This window comes from Coturnix japonica, chromosome 1, assembly GCF_054131305.1.
Source record: "Coturnix japonica strain WE chromosome 1, WE-NBRP24, whole genome shotgun sequence".
Taxonomy (NCBI): domain Eukaryota; kingdom Metazoa; phylum Chordata; class Aves; order Galliformes; family Phasianidae; genus Coturnix; species Coturnix japonica.
The window spans coordinates 28590431-28602135 of NC_140663.1; the positions used below are offsets into that span (position 1 = coordinate 28590431).

Below are 11705 nucleotides of genomic sequence, written 5' to 3' on the forward strand. Positions count from 1 at the left end.
TCTTTTCAGTTGCCGTGAAAGAAATTTTCCTGCAAATAATTTAATACCATGTAATTGTTCTTACTCACTATTCACACTGTATCTGTTTTACTGTTCATTAGCAGATTACATTTTTTTGAAGATAAAATACCACCATTGGTTACAGTTGTGAGCTTCTCACAGAAGATTCCATCTCCCGTATCTATCTTAAACCATGCACAGGCAAGAAAGCAAACATTATTTGCTGAGTTCATGATTGCAGGTAAGAGATTTAAAATCAGGATTTCTGTAAGTGACTCACATTTGTAAGTGCCTCAGCTTTTGGTTTGGGAGCTACCAACTGAACCATATGCCAAAAGAGCAGAATTAGCATTTGTAACAGTAAAACAGGAGCTTGCATGTGGTATTGATATTGTTCAGGGCTGCAGCATGGCTCAAAATTCAGTCTGACACTGAACTGTTCTTTTTAATAGAGGCCTCACAAAATGCAGCAACCAGGCAGAATGTAGAGTGTTTTCATGCTCTCTCATGAATTTCTAATTTTTGGCCAATGATGAATTGTTACCTGCACATAAATTATTTTCCACAGTGTGAGTAGTGTGAGTAGACATGCGTGTAAGTGAGATGGAGTTACAAAGATCAGTATTAGGTTAGAGGATGATTTTAGGTCAACAAATTCTCTTTCCTAAAGATAAATTTGTTTGTATTCAATTATGAACGAATAACAAAAATCAATCCTTTTGGAAACAAGATACCTGGGACATGTTCCTTGTTTACACTATGTGCCACACCAGAAATGTTAATTGTATTCAAAGAAAATAAATATTCTATTTGCATCCACTTTAAATCTACTTTATACTTCCAGACTGGTACTAAGGGGCCTTTGGGAATCCTTGATGTATTTGGGAAAATGCTAATGGAAAATATATCATATGTACATTGGTTTCCAGGAGATACAAAGCCAAACTTGAGGAGCATTAACTTGATTCTTTTCTTCCCTGAGATAAGTTTATGAAGTACAACACACACACACACACAAAAGTACCAAAAATGGACTTGGAATCAAAACATCACCAAGCAGATAGTCAAGAGCATTGTTGTAAGCTTCTGCATGGAAATATGTTTGCTTTTGTGTTGCAAATAGTAATCTAATAAAGGTAAGTATCTATATGCAGCAGGCATGTCACATTGGTGCTGTAATGACATGCTCTAATGACTATGGAGCATATACTTGAAGTCATTTTATCTAAATAAATGATTCTATTCAATTCACAACAAAAGTTTCTAGTGGTTATTAGAAAGGTGAAGGTAAAAGGCCACATAACTTATTTCAGTAAATATAGGATAGAATAACAAAATATAATAAAACACATATCTCCTTTGTACACCAATGAAAATGAGAAGTGAACAAACCTGCCTTTTGAAAAAATATGACAGCTAAATCATTTAAATTTGGTTTGTATGACAAACTAAGTAAAAAATGTATGCTTTTGTAGTATGTAAGTATTATATTTTTTCTTAAGAAAAAGAAATCACCTTCGAAAGCAAACATTTTGTTTCAGAATTTTCACCTCTGCAATATATAACATGCATTAAAATGACTCCTCCCCCCAACCATCATTAAGGTGCTTTTCTCTTTTCTTCCCACAAAAAGTTTTAAACCAACAAATGTCTGTAACGCTGACTCATAACAGTAATACAGAATTAGGAAATACAGTACAGGCAGTACCACAATTTGAGTGGCAACATAAAGTCAAAATCCCTTCTACTGACTACCAATTTTGGTTATTATTCTGTGCTTGTGCTTCATTTTTATTTTTTTTTTCTCCCTGTAATGTATATGAAATTGTTTATTTTTCAATTAGTATGTATTATTTTTTTAACATTATTAAATAGTTGCTTCTATGTCCACCTGAAATGGCTGCATTACAGATAAATATGAAGTATGTATTAAGTAAGCAAACAATTCTTTTACAGTCATTGAGGACAAAATATATACTGTGCTCCAAGTAAAGTTTATGAATAATATATACTATGCAAATATAGTAGTACTTATCTAGTTTTAAAAAAAAATGTAAAACCTAAGATAGTGTAAGAATTTGCATAGATTACTAGTATGTCTTTTGAGACGTTTTAAAAATGTATTTACATGTATAAACAATTTCCTTCAATTCTCATAACCTTCCATCATTACTGAGCAATACTGAAATTACCAGCCCCAGATAACCTGCTTCTGAGTTGCGGAATTTAGTTTCCAACTAAAATCATGTCAGGTCATGCCAGATAATGGAGAAAGACAGCAACAGATACCTATTTCTTTTTTAGGCTGGCTATCTCTGTCTTTCTTTCTGTATGTCTAATGTACAATATGCATTCTAACACTTTCAGCACATTAAGGGGGGAAGTTTTTTGAGCATGTGATGATTTGACTGTGAAGTACTTATCAGCATATGTGGATACACACTGTGAATACTTTGTATCAGATATTAAGACAAGTCTAGTAAAATCAAACAGAACTGAGAATTATTCTCACCAATTCTAAGAAGAATTCAAGAGAAAGCCCTTTTTAAAACAACAACAAAAACAATCTATTTGCATTTATGATCACTGAGCAATTAGTGAAGTGATCTACATGAGCATAAGATTCAAATAAATGCCTCATCTTGTATACCGATATAACGTGACCTAACATGTTAGAAAATAATAAATGTGGTTTGTTAAGCCATTTTGTAAGAGCACAGATCTGGATTTCCAGATGCTCACTTTGTGTTTCACTTGGCTCAGACAGCTCCACTTTAAAGTCTTGTGCCATGATGGAATGATAATTGGGTGTTGATGAAAAACATCAATCATCATTGTATTGTGATTCGAGTTATATTTGTTTTAAAGTTGAACAGTAAGATATTGTGAAATAAAGCATATGGGTTTGGAGACTGCACTTTTAAAAGCTTCTTCATTCCCAGCCCAAGTGCGAATAATTCCTTAAATCAATAGAGCTTATTGAAACTCTAGGATTACCTGAAAGTGCTATGAAGAATTTATCAGCAAAGAAAAAAATATTCTGACTCTTTCCAGTACATATCCTTGTGCTCCATATCTTCCCTAATACTTCTGAACCCCTACTGTAAGTACCTTTCCAACATTCCTTCTGGGACAAGCCAGACTGATTTTTAAAGTTTTATTTTGCAAAGTCGTTCAGTGGAAATGCTTTGTTATCAGTGATTTAAATGATTGTTAAATGATACTTAAAACAAACAAACAAGCAACAACAACAACAAAAACTACCCAAAGTTTAATTGATCTCTTTGGTTTATTTATACCTGTTACTTTACGTCATAAAGAGGAGATAATTCTTTGTCCATGGTTGAAAATAAGCAACCAATTATATAAAAGAGATTATATGAAGCTGAAATGTGAAACTGTTCTGATTTTCACTTCCACAAAAAGCAGTCATTAACATAACAAGTGATTGATCATTAGGATAGGGCTGAGTCTTGCTACAGTTATTTAAATGACTCAGAAAGCCCAGGGCTTACAGAATGGCGGTTACAGAATGATGCAATAAATGAGCAGTGCAGCTAGTGTGGCAGCCTATATTTTCACTGAGAAATACGAATGATGCTATCAAGACCTTAACCCCCAGAGATGCATTTCATCCGACTGCCCTTTGTGCTCTTTTCTTCCTTTGATGCTGGGAATACAAAAAGCACAGACTGAAAATTCACTGAAACGATGTTCTCTGCAGTTAGTATGTGTTGGCATTGATGAAAGAAATTTATACTACTATGAATTTCTTTCACTTCAGTGCCCTACAGGAGACAAGTGACATTCTCTGTTTCTGCTGTTTCACATCTAGCTTGTTAAAACTGCTGAAGATAGCTGTGGTAAAGAACCAATGATCAGGAATTGTTGAGGTTAGAGTGGGATATCTTAGGTCAAGAAGTTCTTATATATATGAAGATTTTAAATAGATGTTTATGTAGGTCAAAAGGGGTAAGTTTTGTAGCTGAAGGACGGTTCCATGAAGAACAGTGAAGAGAAGGGATTATCACATTAGGCTTTTTTTCTTCTGTATGCCTACATTATAGTAACTAAATTGATGTGTGAAAGTGAGTCAGAAAATTATTGCTAGGGAACCTGGTTGATCAGTGGCAAATTGAGAGAGCTCAGTAATGTGGTAAATGAGCTGGCAAATGTGTCGCAACCAGTAAGTGAACAAAAGCATTTGAAGAAGTTGTTGAGAGAAAAGTGAATTTAAGAGTCATTCAGAAGGAATCTTTTCTTCTCTGTAAAATGTCTTCATTCTTCACTCTCCTTTTTCTTCAACCTGTCATCCATCTTCCCTTGTTCTCACTACACCAGTTCTCATTTACCTCCTCCTTCTTGACTAGATTGTCATTGTTTTTCCACTCTGAAACTGTGACCAACACGCACAGGAATGTGTGGTACAGACTGTTGGCTACAGACTCTCACTTATTTTTGGCTACAGAAACTACTGCTAATTATTACATTCCTCTAACTACTTCCCATAATGAACACAAGCATTTTGAAAAGTATGAAATTAATTAATGATCCCTCATGAGATTTCTACCTACATCAGCTTTATTTAGACTAATTTCAGCTGGGGCCAGGAGGTTCAGGTTATCTGTCAGGGTTATGTGAGTCAGAATTTCTCAGCTTTTAGAATCCAAGAATCACCTGCTTTTGCAGAAGAAGAAAAAGACTTCTTATATAGTGTTGTCAGTTTTGTTCTCAAAGATAAAAAAAGTAAAAATGAATCTGGATTTCTTGTGTTCAGTTTACCCCTGTTGTCTCAGATATTGCCTGCATGCATTAAAATGGGTGTACACATGTTCTTAGTCCTTTAGAAGTTCAACCAACACCAAATGTGCTGCCAAGTTCTGAATACTGTCAACAAGTACTTAGAATGATTTCAGCTCAGGCAGTTCTCAGTCACTTCAGGCCAGTTTTTCAGAAGAGCTTAGCATTTGTCTAACCATAACTGCAGAGATTTTGAGCAGTGCTAAGAAGCAAGAAACTCTCATTGACCAGGCTTTCAAAGAGAATTGTCAATGTCCACATTTTCATAGGATGGCCACTTAACCTTATCCTAAACAGAGACTGGGCTTGTGTTAAATAAGAATGTAAGTATTAAATCTGTTTCATAAATATGCTGACCTTCAGGACTACTCTGACAAGAAGGGGAAATTTCTTCATTAAGTTCTGACTTTGAATATTAGATTTACTTCTATGTCTTGGCAGGAAGTTGAAGTTTTAACTTGAAAATCATTCTCTTGAGGCATAAGCATATAGTTTCTATGCTTAGGCATGCTAAGCCTTGGCAATTCTGTTTTCATTTATCTGAACTAGATTTTACTGTATTTGTTTGGGTCATAATACACTCCTTGTATATTGCATGTAGTTTCTTTGTTGTTATTATTGTTTTTCCATTGGTGTATTAAACTGGGCTAGCAGAGACATGATTTTTGTTACCTCCTTCTTATGTAAGATGAACGTAGATCTAACCAAACTCGCCAACTTTTGTTTGTGGTTTGTTACAGTGACATTACAAATCACGGTAACGATCTCTCAGTTTTCTGTTTTCATCAATGATCCTTGTACCCTTATTTTTACATTTTTGTGCTGTAGAGATAGTAAGAGGATTAGTCACCCCTAATCTGAAGCATAATTTTAAAAGGATTTCAGGGTAGAAATTCAATCCAGAAAAAATATTTCTAAAAATATCTTTTGGTTTTTAAGAAGTTCTGTTGTTTTCACAAAGTCTGAACCAACGACAAAGTTTTCTGAAATATAAATAAGGCGGACTAAAATAGCCACTAACTTTTCCCATATCCTCTTAAGCAATCTTCATTTTCTTGATAAATAACCTCATAATGAAAAGCTAAGCCTGAAAAGGCAAGATGGAGGAGGGAGAAAAAAGACATTTTGTTTAAGAAACATTTGCATCTGTGTATTTAGACCTGCAGAAAGTGCTTAAAATGTTTACCTATCTGTAAACACAGTCAAAATGCCCCAAGGTATTAAAACTCAATGTGCCAGCAAATACTAGGAGTCAGGTGTTTAGTGGTCTGGATGTGTGGATGCCTGAGAATTCACTAGGCACCACCGAACATCTTCATCCATGCATAGTTTATAATGTGACAAAATATGCTGACTAAGAACAGTGGTAGTAGCAATACAGTAAATAGGATTTCTCTCAACTGGGCTTCAGTCTGATGTAATTCTTATTGTACTAGCAGTAAAGTTTTCTCTAAATGTCCTTTATTTCCCCACTGTGATTGGTCCAGCCTACATAAACTATAAGCAGTGATCTTACAGTTGGATTCAGGGAACTTATTCTGTAGGGGTCATAAGCAATTTTAGTATTTCCATTAAGGAAATCTTTCCAGCCAGCTGCAAACATCCTCACAGCTCATAGTTTTCTCCAGCTCCCCAGATAGTCTTCACTACCCAAACACTGTGAAGTATATTGCTCTTGCCCTTCATACATACACTTACTGTTTTCAAGGGTCCTGAAAACATCTTTCTCAGCTTTCTCTCTTAACTGTAGAGACCTGCTGTCAGCATTCAAACGACCATGCCTAGGGCTACTTTGAGCATTCTTGAAGGTAAGAGGGGAAGTGAAAGATTTGTGAGCAAGTGTCAAGAAAAATTAGCAACTACTGTGTAAATGAAGTTATAGAGATGCTAAGTGCAAATCATTGTCAGTCTACAGATAAGTACCTTTTTTTCTTGTAGTATCCTACTAGCTGAAACACCTGAAACAAACAAACAAACAGGAAATTAAAACTACATCTATCAGAAAAAATATACGTTTTCCTAAGAATCAGGAAAATAACTGTAGAATAAAAATGAAAATGAGTATGGAAGACAGACAAACATAAAGTTGAATAAAAGAGATGATTACAGATTCAGGGGGGAGCAACTTCAATCAGGCCATCTTTGTCAGATTAGAAGGAAACCTTATCTACTTAACTTGCTTAATTACAGCACGTTTCACATTCTTGGATGACCTGTGCAATAGTGTTTGTGGTTGTGTCCACCCCTTGATCCCAAGCTTATCTATATGCTGCATCTCTCTGTGACAGTCTGAGGTGTCATGGGTTCACTGAACTAGAAATAATTAATTGTTATTTTGCCAGTCCAGATCTACCTCAGCCTCTTCAATCCTAGCAGCCCAAAACACCTGATGGTTGTTTTTATATTCTTCAGTGACATGACTCTTCAGTGTGTGAGCATCCATGTTACATGTTTTTACAACCATATTTTCTACACAGGCAGCAATATCTTTCTGTGCTGCAGTGGCCCAGGCAGATTTACCTCTGAGCTGACAGTTGTTCTGCTTTCATTGCTGCATCCACCCCTCTATAGAATTTGTCACCATCCTTGAATCAGTGTAGAGGTAGGGCACTGGCCACTTCTCCAGCAATATCTAAAGCTGGATGGCCCTCACTTCTATGAATTGGCTCAATTCACCTCCTCTTCAAAAACATGGTTAGATGGCATGAAGTAGGTGATGGTACTTTATTCTTATGTGTGTTGTGCAGGCCACTAAGGCATCTTCCATCCTCATCAAGCTAACCTTTTCTTCCTTCATACAATATACGAGGACAGAAGTTTACACAGGCACATCCTCAGCTGCCAGTTCTGTTAATAAGTTAATAAGAAAACATCTGAGTGATACCAAGTTTGATACTGTAAGTCTAGTCACATTCAATATATGAACTATTACGATTATGGATTCATAACTAGCACACTGTCCCATTTGTCTAGTGGTGTTCAATGAGCTACTCAGGAGCCCCTCATTCTTCATCTAGCGGCATTCAGTCAGAACTCACAGGGATAGTTTAGGGGATGGTACAGCTTCTTGAAGCAAAGGATGCACAAATTCTTTGGATTGCTGATGATAAATTTACTGTCTACAAAGCTTGTGCAATGAGTGAATAGTAATACAGCCTGACCACCAGCATGTTGACTTATAAATCAAATCTATAGAGATTTCTAAGTTTCCCAAGGAAGCATTAGGCATAACTGAGTGCATGAATCTTACCCAGCAGGCTTCCCTGTAGAGGGAAAGAGAGGCTCAGCCCATTGACTGATCACAGAAGTCAGAGCTGTTCTCCCAATTTGCCTCTGATCATATCTTCCCTGACATGCCCCCTTAAGCCATTTTTATATTATTTCTTATTGTGCAGATGGAGCTTGACTGACTCCTGTCCTGTCTTTGTTTATGACTGGTGTGAAATTCTCTCAATTTTATTTTAAAAATATAGGCTAAAATATTCAGAGTGCACACTCGGCAAGGGGTGATCTCACCTGGAGGTGGGTAGCTTTTGGGATGGAGCTTATAATGAGATCATATTGAGCAACAGAAGCAGATGGATAGACAGATTAGGATGGGGTACATTATCTCATAGTATTGTTGTCTGAAGGGGCTGTGGAATCTTCATCACTGGAGATTCTTAAAGAGAGAACAAGTCATCTGCTCAGAAGATTTTTTATATAGCTCATTTCTAAAGTTGGATCAATTCTTATAAATGTGATGAAAGATGTGAACACTAACAGACTTAGTTACACTATACATAGTCTTTGCTTCAATTTCTCTTATTTACTTATTGTTTTGAGCAATATTTTGGTATAAATGTCCATTGGTAATGATAAAGCTATCAAGAAAATAAAGTAATTAAAAAATACCAACTAGTAGAGCCAGTATGACTGCAATTTTTCCTGATGTTTACTTTGAAGAAGTTCAATAAAAGGATTGCCTGAGAAAACTCAGGCTCTTCCCACGTGGGGGGTGGACAGTTTGGAGGATACTGATATTTTAAATTAGAATTAGATGGAAGTGTGATACTTGTGTAATACAGTGTTTACATTTGGAGTTAGTCAAGGAACAAGATGAATATACTCACTGTTAGCACTGCTTTTTCAACCCAGCATTTCTGTATGTTTAATATAATAGGTAACCTTATATATGATATGTCCTGTACTTTCAGATTAAAAAGAGCCATTAAGTCATTTAGACTGATTTTTGTATTACACAGGCCAGAAACTTTTACTATGTTATTAACTTTATATAGTATATAATTTCTTGTTAAGATATAACACCTTGTAAAATCATAAAACATAATCAAGACTACAGCACTTTAAAAGAAAGTGGCTTCACTGATTTGCAATGTCAATAAGAGCATCTTTCTCAAATTTGCATCCTAAATTCTTATGGCAATCAAGAGTCTTAGAACTAAAGTACATCTTTTACCTGGGTTCATGTTCCTTGTCATATCTCTGGTATTATAATCCCTTGTGACTCTTGTCAATTTTTCCATTTCGATGGTCATTAATGAGAAATATGTTCACCCACTTAAATGTCTTAAAAGTATAAATGCAGAGTCCTGCCAAAATAAACAACAGATGTTAAAACATACTGTGGGGTGAATACTTTTGTCAGAATAATCATTATCACATAATACACAACCACATTATCTTCATCTGTTCCTGGTGGTGTATTCCCAGGAAACCTAGGTAACAAATTTCATTGTACCAGGAGATAGTTGGGTTCAAAGCATGCACATCAAATTTTCTCATTCCCTTTTTGAAGAGATCAGACATATACATAAACATTGCTAGAGTAAGAAAAACCAAACAACATAGGTAGCATATGAGATAAATTTTAGCATAATTTTACAATCATTTTCTCAACTAACATGAAGATGATCTTATAATGGCAAAGTCAGATGGAGATTTTGAAAACTCATAATAATAACCCATAAAACTGTTAATAAGTCATCAAAAATTGTGAGGATCTTTAAGAACCATGGGTGTGTGTTCAGAATATTTGCATTAAGAGTCTTTAGTGTGAAATTCAAATACTGCGAGATTCCACTGTGTAGTCAGGAGGGTTTGGAATTGTCTGAAGCAGGAGAAAGGTATGTATTTTTGTGGCACTGGGATCCTGAATAAACTTGATGGCTTTGTGTTCCTTTTACTCATTACTGTTCTACTTTTGAATCTCAAGACTTGATTATTAGTTTTAATAGTTCTGTATTGCCTCATATTGAGCACTGTAATACATAAAGACTAGATTATACTGGAGAAAGTATGAGCTTGTGGACAGTGAACCCAACACAATTTTTTGGGTACAGATCACAGAATTCTTGCATTAAATTTTTGTGTGCTTATCCACTTGATTAAATTGCAGATTAAGTTGCATAACCCAATAGATACTTTTTCCTCCACAAAGGTTTTAGCTATAATGTCTGGTTTATCTGTACACTAAGGTGTTAAGAATTTGAATCCCAGCAGTGAGAAATTTATGGTGATTGTTTTACCAAGTGTAGGTAGGTGCAAGTTAGTATTGGATAGCAAGTTGCAACTCTGCAGAATTTAATTATCAGGTGAAAACGCTTGTTCCTTTAAAGTTTACAAGAAGGTGACTAAAATTGGCTTAGATGATAGTATGCTTCTGGCAATAATATAATTTGTGTCTCTAGGGGTTTGAGCTGATGTAGCTCATCACTGGTTTTGAGTTAGATGTGATTTCAGGGCTAAAATATATTACATTTGCGGTCTCCTTAAAACATCAGAGATCTTAAGCTGGTCAGGCCTAATAAAGTTTGCCTGCATTTTCCCCTGTGTATTTTCAGAAATATAGGTCACACATGCACAGTCATGCATTGTAGACAACTAGTTTTTCAGTGAGGCAGCACCAAAGGTTAGACATCTAAATTAGGTAGACTGGACTCCACTCGATGCTTTATTGTTACAGTTAGGACAGTGTACTTGGTGCCAAATTCTGCTCTCATACTTGTCACTGACATCTATGAAGTTATTCTGGATTTTCACAAATATGATTCAGAACCAGAAATTAGAAATCACTCCAGGCTATGGGTGGTAATACATGTTCAGAATCATACTATAAATATCTCCATTTAAATCCCAGGGTTATCCTTGAAGACAGGAGCCTTTGCAGAATTCTGACTGAGATATTGATTTTAGAATGATTTTAGGCAAAGTAATGGATCAAAACTCCGCTTATCAGAAAAACATTTCATTGAATGAAATCAGTAGTAGGTCTGGCAGGGATTATCTTTCAGTGTAAAATCCATACAGCATGTTTATTTAAATTATTATTTCATTTTCATGAAGACAATGAAGACAGTCATATTTTTCACAGCAATTTTGAAGTGTGAAACAGTCTGTAGGACGAGAAATGATGTGAAGCAAGTTACAGAGAATTATGTATATATAATTCAAATGCTAAGAAGTTTTTCTAAGTATCCAAATGCAAGTTAGTGTATCTTGGAACCAAGAATGCAGGTGAGCATAAGAGGTTGTGAAACTATCCTGGGAAGTTTAGCAGATATGAACAGAATGTTCAGTGCAAATAGTGCCTCTTGGTATGAATAAATTATAAACAAAAAAATGGTGGCAAAAGGGACCATGTTAATCATGGATGATTAAGAGAGTATTATGACAGATTATCTGACAGCAGACAAGCATTGTTACTTCTAGTATAGTGCTGCTATCTATACTGTGTTCGTGTATCAGCACTACTATCTACACTTGAGAAGAGTGCAGGTAGATATATTAAAAATTTCAAAGGATCCTAAAGAGAATTTTGAGAATTAAAAGCCTATACTGTAAACTAAAAGAAACTCAGTTTCTGTGAACTTCTTATTTCATAGAAGAGATTCCCTATGTTCAGG

The 11705-nt window shown here is 35.4% G+C and overlaps 1 non-coding gene across 1 annotated transcript; it reads right to left on the reverse strand.

Moving 5' to 3' along the window:
• Positions 1 to 7483: 7483 nt before the first annotated feature.
• On the reverse strand, positions 7484 to 7604 carry LOC116652830 (U6atac minor spliceosomal RNA). The gene has a single exon (XR_004306049.2). It is a non-coding gene; the product is annotated as a U6atac minor spliceosomal RNA (small nuclear RNA).
• Between the last annotated feature and the right edge of the window lie 4101 nt (positions 7605 to 11705).